Here is a 22,273-nt window from a genome sequence, read left to right on the forward strand (position 1 = left end):
AATTGGCTAAAGAAACTAGGTTAAACGGGGCATTTATAGATTTCTCTGTGGTTGGAAGTTCAATTTGAAGTCGGAGGATCATTTCCAATTCACATCTACACAAGTTGAAAATGGAGAATTCACAACAAGGTGCCTTCCCTTTTGGCTTGCTGGATTTTCTCCTGGCTCTTCGCTGGACAAGCTTTTGGTGATGCTTCTTTCTGGGTGCACTGCTCTGGACTCTCTGGGTACAATACTGTGCTTCCTGACAAGTCATTGCCCAGCAATGGTAAGCTCAGAATGAATCCGAACATCACCATACCAGTAACCAACTTACTCTGCAGGTAAGTAACATTAACTAAGGGAACCTTTAAGCATTTGCCAGTAAGCCCTTTTACCAATAATGTGGTATTTGTTCTGTTTTTGGGTGGCATTTCTGTAAATCTGGCTGCCAGTAGGGTCTGAAAACAACTGGTATCCAAGAGGATGGTTATCTCTTAACCTGGTGCCTGGGATACAAAAAGAGTCATTTTTCCTCTTTGTACAAAGCTCTGGTATGTATTCTGTTCTTGGATTATATTAGAGCACATGCTTATCACTTTCATAGCCACAGACATGGTTTGACTACAGCCTCCTGTTGGTTTTTTGGAAAACCAACAATTTGCCTGGACATGTGCAGATTTTCCACACTGGAAATACGTCGGGTCAGGTGGACCCCTACTGGTTTATCATGTGGGTTCCTTCTTTTAAAAGTTGGAGACTGGTCTGGTTTTCCTACCCTACTCTCCTTTTTCTCTTGAGTCCATTTCTGCTTCCTCTGCATCCCTGCTATCTCCCCCTAGCCTGCAAGAGTTACTAGACCCAAATTTATTTTTGAGTTAGGGATTTGTGTACTAACTCATAATCATCGACCATTTTTGCTGTTTCTCTTACGCTTGTAACTCATTGCTCTTCAATAATAAAAACAGAAAATGCTGGAAATACTCAGCACGTCTCAGCAGATACGGCAGCATCTGTGGAGAAAGAAAAAGAGTTAACGTTTCAGATCTGTGACCTTTCATCAGAACTGGCAAAGATTGGAAATGTAATAGGCTTCGAGCAAGTGAAAAGGGGTGTGGGGAAGAAGAACAAAAAGGAAGGTTTGTGATAGTGTTACAAGGTTTTCGTTTTTGTAGTAAAACCTTAGCATGCTGTGTGTTTAAAAAATTAGAAAAGGATTTTTCAGCGGACATTGACACCTGCAAATAGCTGACATTTTTGGATGTTTTGAAAGGAAGCTAACATTGTATACAAGGATAAGAAAGCAGGCAATTTCAAGGAAAGCAGCAAGGGGTTTTATCTCCTCGGAGCAACTCTTTGAATGACAAGGAAGACTCTAAGTCTGGACATGAGACCTGTAGGAAGATTTTACTTTCACTTTGGACCCTTTAAAAATGCCAGTTAGTTGGACAAAGAGCAGGCATTTGAAATTTGGTTTTGACCTGCCTGGAGATCAGAGAGGAAGACCCAGAGAAAATCTTGCACCTCTCTGTAAAGGAATCCTGCATCTCTTGAGAAGAAACCCTGTATTTCAAAGGTGGCAGATGAAAGGCCTAGGTGAAGCCTGTTGCAGTTGAATTGCCTTGAACGCCTACCCATCACAGACTGTTCATCAATCTCGCCTGGAGAGACTGAGTGTCATCCAACTATTCGACTCTGGAACACCTCACCAAACCAAAGAACTTCCCACCAGAACGTGAAAAACTAAGTTATTTTATTATTCCTTCTATTCCGATGAAACAGCAATAAACCAAAATCCTTTTTCCTCGGTTAACCGTCTTTTTTGAATGTGCACGAGGGCTAGGGAAATAAGGATCATTTCGTATATAGATTTATCTCATTATTGGTTAACAAATGTTTTTAAAATAGTTAATTTTGTTGTTGATTAAAGAAACCTCGTTGGTGTGCTTTATTCTGGGGTACAAATTGAGTATGTAATTTGTTGTTTTTCGGTAGATGGGAAACTTTATTGATATGCTGTGACCCATGGAGAAGTGGAACTGAATTAACAGTGCATTCCTCCCGCCTCGGTCATAGCATAGCGCAGAGGGCAGGAGAGATTAAATGACAAAGGTGTCACGGAATAAAGACAAAGGGAATGCTAATAGTGGTGTTAGCATAAAAAGCATTAGTCCAGGGACACTGTTAATGGCAGAATAACAAACAGCTCTGTCCAAAAGCAAAAACCTAAAAAACAAGTTTATGACAGGCACATGGTTAAAAATAAAATAAAATAAAATAAAGTATAATAAAATAAAACAAAAAAAGGTAGTCATGCTCTGAAATTGTTGAACCCAAGAGCTAGCTTGAGAGATCGTATCCAGTGATCAAAGGCCATGTGTTTAATTCTGTCGAAATCAAGGTAAGTCTGTGCGGGAATTCTGCAGTTCGAATGAAAGGTCACTGACCTGAAACGTTAACTCTGCTTCTCTCTCCACAGATGGTGCCAGGCCTGCTGAGTACTTTCATTTCTTGTTTTTATTTCCGATTTCTAGCATCTGCAGTTTTTTGATTTTATTTACGTCTGTGCGGGTCTTTTCCTGGTGTGTCTGAATTTCTGTCATATGCTTCAGGTACTAACTCATATGCATTTAGAATGTTTTAATTTGTTCATAGTCAGAGGAACTCTCTTCTGAGGACAGAGAAAAAGCTTCGCGTGCCCTATCCACGAACTCACCTTGTAAGTGGAGAGTCCAATTTTCTTTCAGCCAATTTAGCCTGGTAGCTATTTTCTCATTAAATTTGGGCATTAGTCTTGAGTGTCTCAGTACATCAAAGCTTTGCTCTGAATTGGGGATAAGGTTTGAGTGGCTATTGGCATTTTCATTTTGGGTTTGCAGCCTTGCTAACTCAAATTGTTTTGCTTCTCTTTCTCCTTCTGAAACTAACTCTCTTTCTTTTCCTTCTGAAACTGCATCTCCTCTCTTTTCAACTGAATTTTAGTTAGGTCTATCCTTTCAGTTTCAGATTCCATGCTTTCTTCTTCTCGTTCAGGGGACAGTTTAAAATGGTTAGCTAGACCCTTCACCATTTCAGATTTCTTTGCTTTTTACAACATAGAACATAGAACAAAATACAGCACAGAAGGAGGACATTCAGCCCATCGTGTCCGCGCCAGCCGAATAAGCTATCCACCCAAACTAATCCCACCTTCCAGCACCCGGTCCATAGCCCCGCAGGTTACAGCATGTTCAGGTACCTTTTAAAAGAATTGATGGTCTCTGCCTCCACCACCGATCCTGGCAGTAAATTCCAGACACCCACCACCCTCTGGGTGAAAACGTTTTTCCTCATGTCCCCTCTAATCCTTCGAACAGTCACCTTAAATCTGTGCCCCCTGGTAATTGACCTCCCCACCAGGGGAAACAGGTTCTTCCTGTCCACTCTATCTGGGCCCCTCATAATTTTGTACACCTCAATCAAGTCACCCCTCAGCCTCTTCAATTCCAGGGAAAACAACCCCAACCTGTTCAATCTTTCCTCATAGCTGCAACCTCACGTCCTGGCAACATTCTTGTAAATCTCCTCTGCACTCTGTCCAGAGCAACTATGTCCTTCCTGTAATGTGGTGACCAGAAATGCATGGTCTAACCAGCGCTCTGTACAGCTCCAGCATCACATCCCTGCTTTTGTATTCTATACCTCTGTCAATGAAGGAATGCAATCCACATGCCTTCTTCACCATTCTATCTACCTGTCCTGCCACCTTCAGGGACCTGTGGACATACACTCCAAGGTCTCTCACTTCCTCTACCCTTCTCAATATCCTCCCGTTTATTGTGTATTCCCTTGTTTTGTTTGCCCTCCCCAAATGCATTACTCTCACTTCTCTGGATTGAATTCCATTTGCCACTTTTCTGCCCACTCAACCAAACCATTGATAGCATTCTGGAGTCCACGACTTTCCTCTTCACTATTAACTACACGGCCAATTTTTGTGTCATCAGCAAATTTCCCAATCATGCCTCCCACATTTAAGTCTAAATCATTAATATATACCACAAACAGCAAGGGACCCAACACTGAGCCCTGTAGAACACCACTGGAAACAGCTTTCTATTCACAAATACAAAAACTACCCTTTGTGTCCTGTCACTGAGCCAATTCTGGATCCAACCTGCCACCTTCCCCAGTATCCCATGGACTTTCATTTTACTGATCAGTCTGCCGTGCGGAATATTGTCAAATGCCTTCCTAAAATCCATATAAACCACATGCACTGCACTACCCTCATCAATCCTCCTTGTTACTTGCTGAAAAAACTCAATCAAGTTATTAAGACATGACCTTCCCTTCACAAATCCGTGCAGACTATTCCTGATTAATCCGTGCCTTTCTAAGTGACAGTTTATCCTGTCCCTCAGAATAGATTCTAACAATTTACCCACGAACGAGGTCAGACTGACAGGCCTATAATTACCTGGCTTATCCCTCGCACCCTTTTTAAACAATGGTCCAAGATTCACAGACCTCCAATCGTCTGGTACCTCTCCTGTATCCAGTGAGGATTTGAAGATGATCCTCAGCGCATCCACTATTTTCTCCCTGGTTTTCTTTAACAACCTGGGATGCAAAACATCCAGTCCTGGCGATTTATCCACTTTCAGGGATGTCAGACTCTCCAGCACTTTTGTTTGAACGTGATTCCCACCTCTGCAGCTAAGCTTTATAAATCTTCAATACTTAATTTCTTTAACTTATCGCGGGTTATCTCTCCCTGCTCTACAAACTCCTTAGTATGAAATGCAGCCATCTCTTTTGTTTTTCTAACATTGTCGCGGAGAATACAAGAAAACCTGTTTGTTTACTTTTCCACAATTTTAGAGGGCAATTTTCCTCCCATTTTCCAAATTTCTCATTTGTTTCAGATCCCGGATGAGCCCCCAATTTGTTACAGGCATGTGGTGATGGGTGTGGGTGGTCGCCACTGTTCCACAGCAAGTGTTTTTTTTGTTTTGGGGTTGAACCCCACTTTGTGTTTTATTGATGAAATAAACAGACAGTGACACGTTTTCTTGAATGTTTAAAACAGAAGATTAATTATTTATTGAGCAATGTAGTTGACTCTTAAATGCCCTCTGAAATGGCCGAGCAAGCCACTCAGTTGTATCTAACTGCTACAAAGTCAGTAAACAATGAAATAGTCGGACCACCTGGCATCAACCGAGGCACCGGAAATGAAAAATGCAAACCCAGCCCTGTCAACCCTGCAAAGTCCTCCTTATTAATACCTGGGGACTTGTGCCAAAGTTGGGAGAGCTGTCCCACAGACTGATCAAGCAACAGCCTGACATAGCCATACTCATGGAATCATACCTTACAGACAATGTCCAAGACACCGCCATCACCATCCCTGGGTACACCCTGTCCCGCTGGCAGGACAGACCCAGCAGAGGTGGCAGCACAGTGGTCCACAGTCGGGAGGAGTAGCCCTGGGAGTCCTCAATATCGACTTCAGACCCCATGAAGTCTCATGGCATCAGGTCAAACATGGGCAAGGAAACCTCCTGCTGGTTACCACCTACTGCCCTCTCTCAGCTGATGAATCAGTACTCCTCCATGTTGAACACCACTTGGAGGAAGCACTGAAGGTGGCAAGGGCACAGAATGTACTCTGGTTGGGGGACTTCAATGTCTATCACCAAGAGTGGCTCGGTAGCACCACTACTGACCGAGCTGGCCAAGACCTAAAGGACATAGCTGCTAGACTGGGTATGTGGCAGGTGATGACGGAACCAACAAGAGGGAAAAGCATACTTGACCTCGTCCTCACCAATCTGCCTGCCGCAGATGCATCGGTCCATGACAGTATTGGTAGGAGTGACCACCGCACAGTCCTTGTGGAGACGAAGTCCTGCCTTCACATTGAGGATACCGTCCATCGTGTTCTGTGGCACTACCACTGTGCTAAATGGGATAGATTTCGAACAGATCTAGCAATACAAATCTGGGCATCCATGAGGCACTGTGGTCCATCAGCAGCAGCAGAATTGTACTCAACCACAGACACTGAAGCAGTCCTCAGACACTGAAGCAGTCCGTGTCGAAATACAGCAAGACCTGGACAATACCCGGGCTTGGGCACCACACAAGTGCCAGGCAATGACCATCACCAACAAGAGAGAATCTAATCATCTCCCCTTGACATTCAATGGCATTACCATCGCTGAATCTCCCACTAACAACATTCTGAGGGTTACCATTGACCAGAAACTGAACTGGAGTAGCCATATAAAGACCGTGGCTACAAGAGCAGGTCAGAGGCTAGGAATCCTGCGGTGAGTAACTCACCTCCTGACTCCCCAAAGCCTGTCCACTGTCTACAAGGCACAAGTCAGGAGTGTGATGGAATACTCTCCACTTGCCTAGATGGGTGCACCTCAACACTCAAGAAGCTCAACACCATCCAGGACAAAGCAGCCGGCTTGATTGGCACCCCATCCACAAACATTCACTCCCTCCATCACCGCACGCAGTGGCAGTAGTGTGTACCATCTACAAGATGCACTGCAGCAAACCACCAAGCCTCCTTAGACAGCACCTTCCAAACCCACGACTTCTGCCACTTAGAAGGACAAGGGCAGAAAATGCATGAGAACACTACCACCAGCAAGTTTCCCTCCAAGCCACACACCATCCTGACTTGGAATTACATCGCTGTTCCTTCATTGCCGCTTGGTCAAAATCCTGGAACTCCCTAACAGCACCGTGGGTGCACCTACCCCACATGGATTGCAGCGGTTCAAGAAGGCAGCTCACCTCCACCTTCTCAAGGGCAATTCGGGGTGGGCAATAAATGCTGGCCTAGCCAGCGACACCCACATCTCATGAATGAATAAAAAAAAGCAATATGCCTTATCCTTAAACTTTCACGAATGCATCCACTCACGTATACACGCGCACACACACACACATATGCACAAACAAAGTGACAGAAAGGAAAAAGAGTAAGTGGTTTTCAAGTGAGGTAGGGTTTTGGGGTTCATGGTAAACCTGTTGAATTCTCTTGCAAGTCAAGTTCTTGTTGATTGCAGGCCTGAAGTGTTTGTAGATTTTTCTGTTGGTTGAAGACAGAAGATCACTTCTAATTCACATCTACACAAGTTGAAAATGGAGAATTCACAGTGGGGCACCTTCCCTTTTGGCTTGCTTGATTTTCTCCCAGCTCTTAGGTGGACAAGCTTCTGCTGGTACTTCTTTGTGGGTCTCTCTCTCTGCCTCGAGGGCTGCCTTTTTCAGGTAAAAAGTTTGTCAAAGCAGATTCTGGTAGGAGATGCTTTGGTCTCTCCCCATGCTGATCACACAATAGCCCAGGATGATGATAATCTGATTGTGATGTTTCTATTTCATACCTTCTTTGCTGCAGTAGAACCCATTCAATTCAAGAATGTTTCAGGATGGGTGTAATTGACACCTTTCAACCTGGTTAGGCATCCTTTGTTCTAAACAGTGTGGCAATGTTTGAATACACATGCGGCCATCTTTTGCAGCATTATCCAATTTTTAAAAAGGTAAAAATAATTCATAACTCTTCGACTGTATTTTTTCATTGTCGTGCTTCTCGTAAACATGAGAAAAGGTAGCTAAAGATATTGAAGAGTTGGTGCAAAGTTGTTAAGTGGGTCTCAGATTGAGAAATGATCCAACCAAGATTCCATTCATTCCATGGTCAAACACAAGGAAATGTGGGAATGAGTACATGCCAATATCTTTGAAGGGAAAAACTATTTTGTTTTGGTTGATAGCCATAGCAAGTGGATAAATGCTGAGTCTATGCCCAATCCCACAAGTGACAAAACTATTGAGGTTTTGAGAAGTTGGTTTGCAATTTCTGGGTTACCCTGACAAAGGGAGAGCATGAGAAACCTTTGGAGTCCAACTTCCTACAGTCCCAAGTGAAAGTCACAAAGAAGCTGCAAGTCACAAAGGAACTGAAAGTTTTCCAGTAATACAGAATCTACAGGTAGAGCAAAGCGAGACAGGGTCTTTGATTAAGACTAATAAATTAAATTCACAGTCTAAACCATTAAATGGAGTTCGTCGTCAAAGTCAAAGTTCAGGGTTGACCGTCTCAGATTTTGACAGAGCAGAATCAAGCAAACGGAAATGGAAGATACCCAGACAGAAAAAGAAAGAAGCCAGAAGGGTTAATTGAAAGTATGTAGAAAGGAAGAAGAAATAAGTTGTTCTTTTCATTACTCCTTGTCAAATGATAGGAAAACAATATTTTTACATCTAAATTACTCTGGAAATGTTTTAGTTGTGATTATAGTAACAACAAGCATGCAAAACAACCTGTTAAATTTCAGGTATTGTTATTGTATTCTACATATGAACATACCAATTAAAAGCAGGAGTAGGCCACTTGGCCCGTCGAGCCTGCTCCCCCATTCAATAAGATCATGGCTGATCTGATTGTAACCTCAACTCCACATTCCCACCTACCCCCAATAACCTTTCACCCCCTTGCTTATCAAGAATCTATCTACCTCTGCCTTAAAAATATTCAAAGACACTGTTTCCACTGCCCTTTGAGGAAGAGACTTCCAAAGACTCACGACCCTCAGAGAAAAAAATTCTCACTATTTTACATTTTAATCTCTAAGTTGTTTTTATAAAGTGGGGAGTGTAGTATATTGTAATAGCTGAACATTTTGTTATACTGCCATCTCTGCTGCCCCCTCTGGCAGGGAGGTGTAAATAAAGTTGTTCAAGAATGGTTGCTTACTGTGAGTCCACAAGTTAGCTGCTCAGTGAAATACACAATAATAACTTTAAGTTATAACTTCTCAACTTATTCCACCCAAAGATACTTAAATGATAACTCTCTGGAATGATATTGTAAAATGAAACAGAGTAAAACCTTCACTGATCCTGGAAAGCTTACTGTGTGTGTCAGGGGCATGGGCAGACTTGTAGTTTGGCTTGAGGTTTTTAGCTTGGACTTGATGTTTACCTAAATTCTGGGCCTTAGAAATAAGAGTTAAAAGGTTTGCTGGCACTGACACTGTTTCCCTTTACATTCACTGTTTGAATCACCTCACTCCTCCACTAATTCACAGCTGCTTTTTTTCTGACTAAAAGGCAATCCTTGACCAATAATTGAAAGGCTGAAGTCCAGGATATAGTTAACAACTTCACCTGAAGATTGTCACCAAAGAACATGAAGAAAGTAAGAGAAAAAGTCCAGAGAACGAGCACTGGAATTCCCTCCATGACACCAGACAGGGCACAACCAGGAGAATATTAAAGACTTCCTGCTTGTTCAAAGTCCAACAGGATGTGCCAAATGTTACTTGCAATGGACAGCTGACAGTGAAGCCCTGACACTAAGAGCTAACTCAGCATTAGATTGTGAACTCCCAACCAACTGCTTTGCAATTATGATGACTCTAAAGTTGGGAGTTATTAAAATTTACACAGATCCAGTCAGGAAAACAAAATGCAAGCTCCATGTGTGAGTAATTTTAAAAATATATGCTAAAGTAACAGCGTATGAAGCACTATCTGCTATCATCACAGAGCTCTGCAGGTCAAACTCTTAGTAACTTGAGAATCTGTTGTATTGAAGTAAATTAAAATGTGAGCAAGGGCCAAATCTACAAGAAACATTTCCATTTCCGCAGAGTTCAGTGCGGCAATTCTTTTCCCATTCTTTGCTCTTTTATTCTCTCTGCTCTTCCTGTTTTACCCCACTCCCGCTCTTCTCCATTTTACTGTTTTCTCTTTTGCCTGTATTAATCTACTTGCTACATTTTTCTTACCTTTTCAATTCTGTTATATTCCTTAAGCTGTCCAGGTCTGTTGTCTTTGTTCCCTTTCTTTGTTTCTTGCCCTGGTCCCTCCTAAATGACCTAGACTTAGGAGTGCAGGACACAATTTCAAAATTTGCAGATGATACAAAACTTGGAAATATTGTGAAATGTTAGGGGGATAGTGATAGATTTCAAGAGGACATAAACAGGCTGGTGAAATGGACATGACAGATGCAATTTAATGCTAAGAAGTGCGCAGTGATACATTTTAGTAGGAAGAACAAGACGAGAGAATATGAAATAAAGGGTACAATTCTAAAGGGGGCAGCAACAGAGGGACCTGGGAATATATGTGCACAAATTGTTGAAGGTGGCATGGTAGGTTGAGAAAGTGGCTAAAAAGGCATATACGATCCTGGGCTTTATAAATAGAAGCATAGAGTACAAAAGCAAGGAAGTTATGGTGAGCCTTTATTAACACTTGTTCAGCTGCAACTGGACTTTTTTATCCAGTTCTGGGCACCACTTTAGGAAGGATGTGAAAGTATCAACTAGGGTGCAGAAAAGATGCACGAGAACGGTTCCAGGGATGAGGATAGATTGGAGAAGCTGGGGCTATTCTCCTTGGAGAAGTGAATGTTGAGGGGAGATTTGATAGAGGTGTTCAAAATCATGAGAGGTCTAGACAGAGTAGATAGGGAGAGACCGTTTGCATTGGCAGAATGGTTGAGAACCAGAGGTGACTGGCAAAAGAACCAGAGGCGACATGAGGAGAAACTTTTTCACACAGCGAGTGGTTAGGATCTGGAATGAACTGCCTGAGAGTGTGGAGGCTTTCAAAAGGGAGTGGGACTAGCTGAGTAGCTCTTTCACAGAGCTGGCATGGACATGACAGGCCAAATAGCCTCCTTCTGTGCTGTAACCATTCTATAATTCTATACGTTTTGCAGAACTAAACTGGGAGCAGACTTAAGTGCCTGGCATTGTGAAGAACAGGGATTTGTTAGATAACTAAAAGTAATGTTTCTGCTCAAGTCCCGCAGTCTACCGGGCTCCATCTCGCTTCTTCCCAGGACTGGGCGCCTCACTCCTTAACCCGTCAGACCCGCTCCTTCCTTCTTTCTGTTTTTGTTAGATCTGCATTATCTTTGATGTAGGCAGCTGTCTGGGCTTTGACGTCAAAGGCACTGCAACTACATGTGCGGGAAGTGCGCCCTCTGCAGTTGTGGGGTTACCAAACTCAGCCTTGTGGAAATATAATAGCATAGGCTTCAAAGGGAGAGGGAGTATTCTGAATATGATGTGAGTCAAAGCAAAGTGTGCAGCATGGAGTGTGGTAGTCTAGTGATGGAACTGCATGGACACAGGGGGTTGGCAGAACGCAGAGTGTAGTGATGTGGAGCTGCAAAAGAGAGCTGAACAAATGGCAATGGAGGTCAGCACATGATATGTGGCAATATGTAGTATGGAGGATGCAACAGATGGGCACTGGAGGCAATGGAAGCACCGTGGGATAAGCACAGAGCTCTGAAAATTATGGTAGGAGAATAACATGCAGCACAAGCACCTTGAGTATCACTAGTGATTACAGCTAGTGATTGCCAGTGACACTCACAGGCAAAGAACAAAAAAAAAGTGGCATTCAGCAAGTTCACTGCAGTATAAGGGTCTGAAAGGGGTTAATGCTGAGACAGTGTAAGGAATACCACGTCCCCCCCCCCACTCCCACCACGATGATGTAAGAGATCACATGTGAGAAAGTCTTGGAAAGCGATGCAGCGTGACTTCAGAGGTGTCACACAGGCTGGTGTAAAGCTGTACACAGTTAGAATGTAATAAAAGGTTAATTTTCAAAGTACTGAAGTCTCAGTAATCTCTCTAAGATAGACTAATCTAGTATAGTAAGGTGGCAGCAGACAAACCAAACATACACCATGGTGATCAGCGGTAGGATGGTGAACAGCGGTGGTTCTTACCATGCAACGTCCAGAAGGAGAATTTGAAGAAATATTTTGAAGAAGGCTGACCTGAAAAAAGTGCCAAAACTGCAGAACTCGAGAAGAGGCTGTGAAAAAGCTCCACAACTGCTCCATGGATGAAGGAGGCACAGAGAGTCAGGGAATTGGCTTGAAGATGCATCCAGGCTGCACCACAGAGGTGGGTGATCTGTGAAAAAACTGCGGTCCAGCTATCGCAGACTTCGAGTTGGACAACCAAGCAATGATCAGGGCTCTGGTGAGCAACCTTAAAGAGGGTAAAGTGGCAACTGGAGCAAGCAAAAAAAAAGCACAGTAGATGAAAATGCTCAATGCACTAAAACAAGAGAGAAAAAAGAGCTTAGTAAAAACGCTACTCTGCATTTAATGAAAGAAATAAATACAGAATCTAGCGGAGAGATTTTACAGGGAGATACTGTGACCATAACAGGAGTCAGTGCAAGGCTGAAAAGCACGAGAAAATTCCAACACTGGAGGGAAAATTTTAAAAAGGAAGTAAAGCAAATAGAAAGCCATGGATCTTAAATTTAGAATACCAGAGAGGTTTTGACACATGGAAGGACCAAATTCAACTCCAAATTGGTCACTCTGACAAAAAAGATTTTTAAGATAGTGAATTGCTTCCAAATTAGACAGCCAGTCTGAAGCAGAGCAAATGAACACATTGCTGTATTCCATTGGAGCAATAGCAGATGATGTTATGGCAAGACAAAGCATTAATGAGACATCAGATAAATTTGATAAAGTTTTAAATGCCTTTGATAGCTATTTCAACCTGCAGAGCAATAAGATTCTAGAAAGGGCAAGATTTAACAGAAGGGCCCAGAAACCAGGTGAAACAGTTGATGCTTTCATTACAGACTAGCTGAAGGATGTGAATATGGAGACCTAAAAGCAGAATTAATAACAGACCGCATTATTGTAGGTATTACTGATGAATCCCTATCAGATTTATTGCAGTCTAAGGAAGACCTGACCCGAGACATAGCAATTCAGCTGGTGAGACAAGCAGAGATCTGGAAGAAGAACCGAGCAACCCTGAGAGGTGAAGAAAGATCTTGGTCAGGAAACCCCCGGCCCCCATACAGTTCCTTAATCAGAGGACTATACAAAAAGCAGCAGAAAAGAAAGTACACTGTGGGGGAAGTGCAAGACACCATGAACCCTGCCAGCATTGTGGCACCAAAAAGACCCACAGGCGCGAACAGTGTCCTGCAAACAAAGCAGAATGCTTCCACTGTAAGAAAACAGACAATTTTGGGAAAATGGGCAAGTAGAATCTCTACTCCCACTAGTTCAAAAGAAAAATCTTTAAGCACAGAGTTACGAATGAAGTTGAGCAATCTCCATCATCAGACAAATCAAAAAACCTCCTTGGTGAGATCAACGATCCTAATCAGGCAATTTGGTCTGCAAATATATATGTCAACGGACATATCACCAATTTTAAACTGGACACTGGAGAAAGTGTAACGGTCTTATCAAAGAACTGTGATTATCATAGAATATAGAAACATAGAAGATAAAATGTTTAAGGCACAGGAAGAAGCCATTTGGCCCACCGTGTCTGCGGCAGACAAAAAACAAGGCACCCAGCCTAACCCAGCATTTGGTCCGTAGCCCTGCAGGTAATGGCACTTTTGGTACATATCCATAAACCTTTTGGTTGAGCGTTTCTGCCTCTACCACCCTTTCAGGCAGTGATTTCCAGTCCCCTACCAACCTATGGGTGAAATTTTTTTTCTTCATTTCTCCTCTAATCTTTCTACCAATCACTTTAAATCTTTGTCCCCTACTCACTGACCTCTCTGCTAAGGTAAATAGGCCCTTTACCTCCACTCTATCCAGGCCCATCACAATTTTGTACAGCTCAATCAAATCTCCCCTCAGCCTCCTCTGTTCCAAGGAGAACAACCCCAGCCTATCCAATCTTTCCTCATAGCTGCGTTTTTCCAGTCCTGGCAACATCCTCGTAAATCTATTCTGTACCCTGCCTAGTGTAATTACATCCTTTCTGTAATAAGTTGATCAGAACTGCACACAGTACCGAAATTGTGGCCTGACCAATGAGTTATACAGTTCCATCATAACCTCCCTGCTCTTATACTCTATACAAAGAACAAAGAACAGTACAGCACAGGAACAGGCCATTCGGCCCTCCAAACCTGCGCCGATCTTGATGCCTGCCTAAACTAAAACCTTCTGCACTTCCGGGGTCCGTATCCCTCTATTCCCTTCCTATTCATATATTTGTCAAAGATGTCTCTTAAACGTCGCTATCGTACCTGCTTCCACCACCTCCCCTGGCAGCAGGTTCCAGGCACTCACCACCCTCTGTGTAAAAAACTTGCCTCGCACATCCCCTCTAAACTTTGCCCCTCGCACCTTAAACCTATGTCCCCTAGTAACTGACTCTTCCACCCTGGGAAAAAGCTTCTGACTATCCACTCTGTACATGCCTCTCATAACTTTGTAAACCTCTATCATGTCGCCCCCTCCACCTCCGTCGTTCCAGTGAAAACAATCAGAGTTTATCCAACTTCTCCTCATAGCTAATGCCCTCCAGACCAGGCAACATCCTGGTAAACCTCCTCTGTACCCTCTCCAAAGCCTCCACGTCCTTCTGGTAGTGTGGCGACCTGAATTGCACGCAATATTCTAAGTGTGGCCTAACTAAGGTTCTGTACCGCTGCAACATGACTTGCCAATCTTTATACTCTATGCCCCGACCGATGAAGGCAAGCATGCCGTATGCCTTCTTGACTACCTGCGTTGCCACTTTCAGTGACCTGTGGACCTGTACGCCCAGATCTCTCTGCTTGTCAATACTCCTAAGGGTTCTGCCATTTACTGTATACCTCCCACCTGCATTAGACCTTCCAAAATGCATTACCTCACGTTTGTCCGGATTAAACTCCATCTGCCATTTCTCCACCCAAGTCTCCAACCGATCTATATCCTGCTGTATCCTCTGACAATCCTCATCATTATCCGCAACTCCACCAACCTTTGTGTCGTTCGCAAACTTACTAGTCAGACCAGCTACATTTTCCTCCAAATCATTGATATATACTACAAACAGCAAAGGTCCCAGCACTGATCCCTGCGGAACACCACTAGTCACATCCCTCCATTCAGAAAAACACCCATCCACTGATACCCTCTGTCTTCTGTGAGTGAGCCAGTTCTGTATCCATCTTTCCAGCTCACCCCTGATCCCGTGTGACTTCACCTTTTGTACCAGTCTGCCATGCGGGACCTTGTCAAAGGCTTTACTAAAGTCCATATAGACAACATCCACCGCCCTTCCCTCATCAATCATCTTCGTCACTTCCAAAAAACTCAATCAAATTAGTAAGACATGACCTCCCCTTCACAAAACCATGCTGTCTCTCGCTAATAAGTTCGCATGTTTCCAAATGGGAGTAAATCCTGTCCCGAAGAATCCTCTCTAATAATTTCCCTACCACTGACGTAAGGCTCACCGGCCTATAATTTCCTGGATTATCCTTACCACACTTCTTAAACAAAGGAACAACATTGGCTATTCTCCAGTCCTCTGGGACCTCACCTGTAGCCAATAAGGATGCAAAGATTTCTGTCAAGGCCCCAGCAATTTCCTCCCTTGCCTCCCTCAGTATTCTAGGGTAGATCCCATCAGGCCCTGGGGACTTATCTACCTTAATGCTTTGCAAGACACCCAACACATCCTCCTTTTTGATAATGAGTTGACTGAGACTATCTGCACTCCCTTCCCTCGGCTCATCATCCACCAAGTCCTTCTCTTTGGTGAATACTGATGCAAAGTACTCATTTAGCACCTCACCCATTTCCTCTGGCTCCACGCATAGATTCCCATCTCTGTCCTTGAGTGGGCCAACCCTTTCCCTGGTTACCCTCTTGCTCTTTATATATGTATAAAAAGCCTTGGGATTTTCCTTAATCCTGTTTGCCGATGACTTTTCATGACCCCTTTTAGCCCTCCTAACTCCTTGCTTAAGTTCCTTCCTACTGTCTTTATATTCCTCAAGTGCTTCATCTGTTCCTAGCCTTCCAGCCCTTACAAATGCTTCCTTTTTCTTTTTGACAAGGCTCACAATATCCCGTGTTATCCAGGCTTCCCGAAACTTGCCAAACTTGTCGTTCTTCCTCACAGGAACATGCTGGTCCTGGATTCTAATCAGCTGACGTTTGAAAGACTCCCACATGTCCGATGTTGATTTACTCTCAAACAGCCGCCCCCAATCTAAATTCTTCAGTTCCTGCCTAATATTGTTATAATTAGCCTTCCCCCAATTTAGCACCTTCACCCGAGGACTACTCTTATCCTTATCCACAAGTACCTTAAAACTTATGGAATTATGGTCACTGCTCCCGAAATGCTCCCCCACTGAAACTTCGACCACCTGGCCGGGCTCATTCCCCAATACCAGGTCCAGAATGGCCCCACCCCTAGTTGGACTTTCTACATACTGTTTCAAGAAGCCCTCCTGGATGCTCCTCACAAATTCTTCCCCATCCAAGCCCCTAGCACTAAGTGAGTCCCAGTCAATACCTTAGCTAATAAAGGAAAGGATTCCATATGCTTACTTAACCACCTTATCAACTTGTCCTGCTACCTTCAGGGATCTGTGGACATTCACTCCAAGGTCCCTCACTGTAGTACCTGCGCCCAACAGAAACTCAGTTACATGGCCCAGGAGGGATTGAACTGAAAGTCAAGGAGAAGCTACAGGTAACACTCCAGTAAGAGGGAAAGCAGATATCAGAAATACTGTATGTTCTGAGGAATCAGGAATTCTGTCTCTTAAGTAGAAGAGTTTGTATTGACCAACATCTTATAAGAAAAGTGAAAGACGTTAAGCAACAAGAACCCAAGAGTCACTTCCAAAAAGACCTTCCAAAATTATTTACTGTTATAGGAAGACTGAAGACAACATTATGTTCAGAAAAGATGCTAAACCAGTATGTCGTTTCAAGCCTAGGAAGATACCACACCCACTAATGAAACAAGTCCAACATCAGTTAGAAGAGATGACCAGGATGGGTGTCAGTTCAACCTGTCACTGAACCTACAGAGTGTTGTTCTGGAATGGTTCCAGTTCCTAAACTTAACGGTAGTCTTCGCATTTGTGTAGACCTAACTCAACTTAATAAGGCTGTGGCAAGAGAGGTTCATCTGATGTTCTCAGTGGATGAGTGCTTGGCAAAGTTATCCAAAAGTTAAACAAAGATTGACGCAAATAGTGGGTATTGGCATGTTCCATTGGATAGGAAGTCAAGGTATTGACAAGCTTCATTACTCCGTTGGGAAGATTTTGTTTTAATCATTTACCATTCGTTATAACATCAGCACTAGAAATACAGGGCCTTAAAGGAGTATTATGCCATATGGACGACATCTTAGTCTATAGTGAATCTATTGAAGAACATGACCTAAGGGTTAGAGCAGTTTTGAATCGTCTACAAGAAGGTGTATTAGTTTTTTAGGATACATTGTCAGTAGCAACGGCATAATGGCAGACACACAAAAGACGAGAGCCATTAGTGAATTCTCACTTCCTACTTCTGTCCAAGATCTGCAACGATTCCTTGGAATCGCTAATCGGTTGGCAAACCTTTTACCCAATCTAGTGCAAGTTACTGAGCCCTTACAACAACTATTAAGGAAAACTCAAGCATGGTGTTGGGATGTACATCAGGAGCCGGCATTTCAAAGGATCAAGAAAATGCTGATTTCACTGGATATCTTAGTGCATTATAACCCCTCACTGTCAACCACAATTGCAGCAGATGCCTCATCTACAGGGATAGGGGCAGTCCTTTTACGAGAACGCTAGATGGATGTTGAAGACTGATTTATTATGTGTCACGAGCATTGTCTGAGACTGAGGTGAGATACACCATCAGAGAGAAAGAAGCTCTCGCAGTTACGCAGGCTTGAGAGAAATTCTCAGACTATATTATTGGCTTAAAGGTTGTCCTGGAGACAGACCACAAGCCTCTAGTTTCCTTGCTTGATGAAAAGGAACTCACTGGATGCCTGCACAAATCCAGAGATTCCAGTTGAGGCTAATGAGGTTCACGTACGAAATGGTATACATGCAGGGCAAGAAACAAACAGCTGAGTTCCTTGCGGGACGTTTTGCTCATGCTGTTGGGGAGGGTTTAAACTAGTTTGGCAGGGGGATGGGGACCTGAAGGTAGACTCAATTGGGACAAAATCAGAAATGAAAATGGATGGCAGAAAATTAATGGATGAGTCTGGAAGACAGAGGAAACAAAGGTTAGAAATTTTTTTTAAAGTTTGACAGTGCTCAAAGGTATCTATTTCAATGCAAGCAGTATAGAAAATAAAACAGATGAGCTGAGGGCACAGATAGACACGTGGTGGTATGATATCATAGCTATTACAGAAACATGGCTTAAGGAGGGACAGGAATGGCAGCTCAACATTCCTGGTTACAGAGTTTTCAGATGCGATAGGGAGGGGGATAAGAAAGGAGGGAGAGTGGCAATTTTGGTCAAAGAAACAACTACAGCTGTGAGGAGGGATGATATGTTGGAAGATTCATCATGAGGCCATATGGATTGAGCTAAGGAACAAAAAAGGGGCACTCACACTGCTGGGAGTGTACTATAGACCCTCAAACAGTCAGAGGGAGATAGCAGAGCAGATATGTAGGCAAATCTCTGAGAAGTGCAAGAACAATAGGGCAGTAATAGTAGGGGATTTTAACTACCCCAATATTAACTGGGATAGTTTTAGTGTGAAAGGAATTGAGGGAGCAGAATTCTTGAGGTGCATTCAGGACAACTTATTTTCCCAGTCTGTAGCAAGTCCAACAAGAGAGGGCACAGTTTTAGACTTAGTTTTAAGAAATGAAGATGGGCAGGTGGAAGGAATAGCAGTGGGAGAGCATAATTCAGTCAGTTTTAATATAATTATGGAAAAGGACAAGGATAGAACAGGAGTTACAGTTCTCAGTTGGGGAAATGCCAATTTTACTAAGCTGAGAAGTGATTTAGTGAAAGTGGATTGGAAACAGCTACTTGAAGGTAAATTAGTGTCAGAGCAGTGGGAGGCAGTCAAAGGGGAGATTCAAGGTGTTCAGAGTAAGCATGTTCCCAGAGAAAAAGGGTGGGACGGCCAAATCTGGGCCCCATGGATGTCAAGGAGTCTACAGGGTAAGATAAGGCAGCAAAGAAAAGCTTATGTCCGACACCGAGAACTCAATACTATAGAAAGCCGAGAGGAGTATAGAAAGTGGAGGGGTGAAATCAAAAAGGAAATTAGGAAAGCTAAGAGAGAGCATGAAAGAATATTGACCAGAAAAATCAAGGTGAACCCCAAGATGTTTTATCAATACATTAAGAGTAACAGGATAACTAAGGAAATAGTAGGGCCCATAAAAGACCAAAAAGGTTACCTATGTGTAAGGGCGGAAGATGTTGTTATTGTTCTAAATGAATATTTTGCGTTTGTCTTCACAAAAGAGGGGGATGATGCAGATATTATAGTTAAGGAAGAGTGGTGTGAAGTATTGGATGTGATCAACAGAGGGAGAGAGCAAGTATTATGGGATTAGCATCCTTGAAAGTTGATAAATCACCAGGGCCAGATGAAATGTACCCCAGGCTGTTAAAAGAAGCAAGAGAGGAAATAGCGGAAGGTCTGACCATCATTTTCCAATGCTCACAGGATACAGGTGAGGTGCCGGAGGATTGGCGGACTGCTAACATTGTACCTCTGTTTAAAAAGGGAGCAAGGGATAGACCAAATAATTACAGGCCAGTCAGTCAAATCTCAGTAGTGGACAAATTATTGGAATCAATTCTGAGAGACAGGATAAACTATCACTTAGAAAGGCACGGATTAATCAAGGACAGTCAGCATGGATTTGTTAAGAAAAGCTCTTGTCTGTCCAACTTGATTGAATTTTTTGAACAAGTAACAAAGAGGATAGATGAGGGTAGTACAGTTGATGTGGTCTACATGGATTTTAGCAAGGCTTTTGACAAGGTCCCACATGGCAGACGGGTTAAAAGAAAGTCCCATGGGATCCAGGGAAATGCAGCAAGGTGGATACAAAATTGGTTCAGTGGCGGGAAACAAAGGATAATTGTTGACGGGTGTTTTTGCGACTAGAGGGCTGTTTCCAGTGGTGTTCTGCAGGGCTCAGTACTGGGTCCCTGCTTTATGTGGTATATATTAATGATTTGGACGTAAATGTAGGGGCCATGATCAAGAAGTTTGCAGACGACACAAAGATTGGCCGTGTGGTAGATAGTGAGGAGGATAGCTGTGGGCTGCAGGATGATATTGATGGTCTGGTCAGATGGACAGAAAAGTGGCAAATGGAATTCAACTTGGTGAAGTGTGAGGTGATGCATTTGGAGAGGTCAAACAAGGCAAAGGAATACAAGATTAATGGGAAAATACTGAGAAGTGTAGAGGAAGTGAGGGACCTTGGAGTGAATGTCCACAGATCCCTGAAGGTAGCAGGACAGGTTGATAAGGTGGTTAAGAAGGCATATGGAATCCTTTCCTTTATTAGCCGAGGTATAGGATATAAGAGCAGGGAGGTTATGCTGGAACTGTATAAATCATTGGTTCGGCCACAACTTGAGTACTGTGGGCAGTTCTGGTCACCTCATTACAGAAAGGATGTAATTGCACTAGAGAGGGTACAGAGTAGATTTACGAGGATGTTGCCAGGACTGGGAAAATGCAGCTATGAGGAAAGATTGGATAGGCTGGGGTTGTTCACCTTGGGACAGAGAAGGCTGAGGGGAGATCTGATTGAAATGTACAAAATTTTGAGGGACCTGGATAGAGTGGAGCTGAAGGGTCTATTCACCTTAGCAGAGAGGTCAGTGACTAGAGGGCACAGATTTAAAATGATTGGTAGAAAGATTAGAGAGGAGATGAGGGAAGTCTTTTCACCCAGAGGGTGGTGGGAGTCTGGAGCTCACTGCCTGAAAGGTTCTTCTTCTTTGGCCTCCTTATCGCGAGAGACAATGGATACGCGCCTAGAGGTGGTCAGTGGTTTGTGAAGCAGCGCCTGGAGTGACTATAAAGGCCAATTCTAGAGTGACAGACTCTTCCACAGGTGCTGCAGAGAAATTTGTTTGTCGGGGCTGTTACACAGTTGGCTCTCCCCTTGCGCCTCTGTCTTTTTTCCTGCCAACTACTAAGTCTCTTCGACTCGCCACACTTTAACCCCGTCTTTATGGCTGCCTGCCTGAAAGGTTAGTTAAGGCAGAAACCCTCAACTCATTCAAAAGGAGTCTGGATATGCACCTCAAGTACCATAATCTACAGGTCTACGGACCAAATGCTGGAAGGTGGGATTAGACTGGGTGGATCATTTTTTGGCTGGTACAGGCATGATGAGCCAAGTGGCATCTTTCTGTGCTGTAAACTTTCTACAATTCTCTGACAGCAGATGCATTGTCCAGAGCTACTGTCGACCATCCTACACAACAGAATGTTAACTTTCATGATGAAATTGAATCATATTCTCAGTTCACTGCATCACAATGGCCGGCAAGTTCAAAAAACTCCGAGAAGTTCGTCATTCTCAGCTGCAAGATGAAGAATGCATCTATATCCGCCAATTTGCAAGCAAGGCTGGCCGCAGCAGCATCCCAGTGGTAAGAAAATGAAAATAAATCTTTGAACACAGAAGACACTTTATGATTGTGGATGATTTGCTGGTCTATGATGAGAGGCTGGTGATTCCAAACTCCCTCTGGGTAGACATCTTGGAGAAAATATACCAAGGCCATATGGGTATAACGAAATGTAGAGCATGGGCTTAAGCATCTGTGTGGTGGCTGGGAATATCGAGAGATATAGAAGAAATGTTTTCTAATTGCCAGGTATGAGCTGTGCACAGACAGGATCAGAGGGAACCCCTAATCTCGATCCAATTCCCAACCAGACCATGGGAACGTCTGGGGAAGGATCTATTCATGTTTAATGGAAAATCCTACCTGATTGTCATTGATTACTTTTCAAGGTGGATTGAGGTCAACGTTTGTACACAATGACAAAGGAGACAATCATTCAAGTGTTACAAGAAATCTTTACAACACATGGTGTATCTGACCAGATAGTTTCCGATAATGGACCACAATATGCAAACTTTACATACTTTGTGGAAAACTGTGGATTTGTACATCTTACAAGTTCCCCTGGATATCCATAATCTAATGGAGAAACTGCGAGAGAAGTCAGAACTATTAAAGCACTGTTACAGAAAAATGAAGATTTTCAAACGGCACTCCTGAAATACAGAACTACTCCACTGCTATGTGGATTAGCACCATCAGAACTGTTGATGGGAAGGAAGGTTCAAACACAACTTCCATTCTTACCCAAAAAATTACTTCCAGGGCTAGAAGTCCAGGATTATCAACGAGTTCAAGGCAGAGAAAAGTCTTACCGAAAGCAACAAGCCCATAACTATAGTGGGAAATATCATACCAGGGACCTAA

The sequence above is a fragment of the Heterodontus francisci genome, chromosome 19, assembly GCF_036365525.1.
Source record: "Heterodontus francisci isolate sHetFra1 chromosome 19, sHetFra1.hap1, whole genome shotgun sequence".
Classification (NCBI taxonomy): domain Eukaryota; kingdom Metazoa; phylum Chordata; class Chondrichthyes; order Heterodontiformes; family Heterodontidae; genus Heterodontus; species Heterodontus francisci.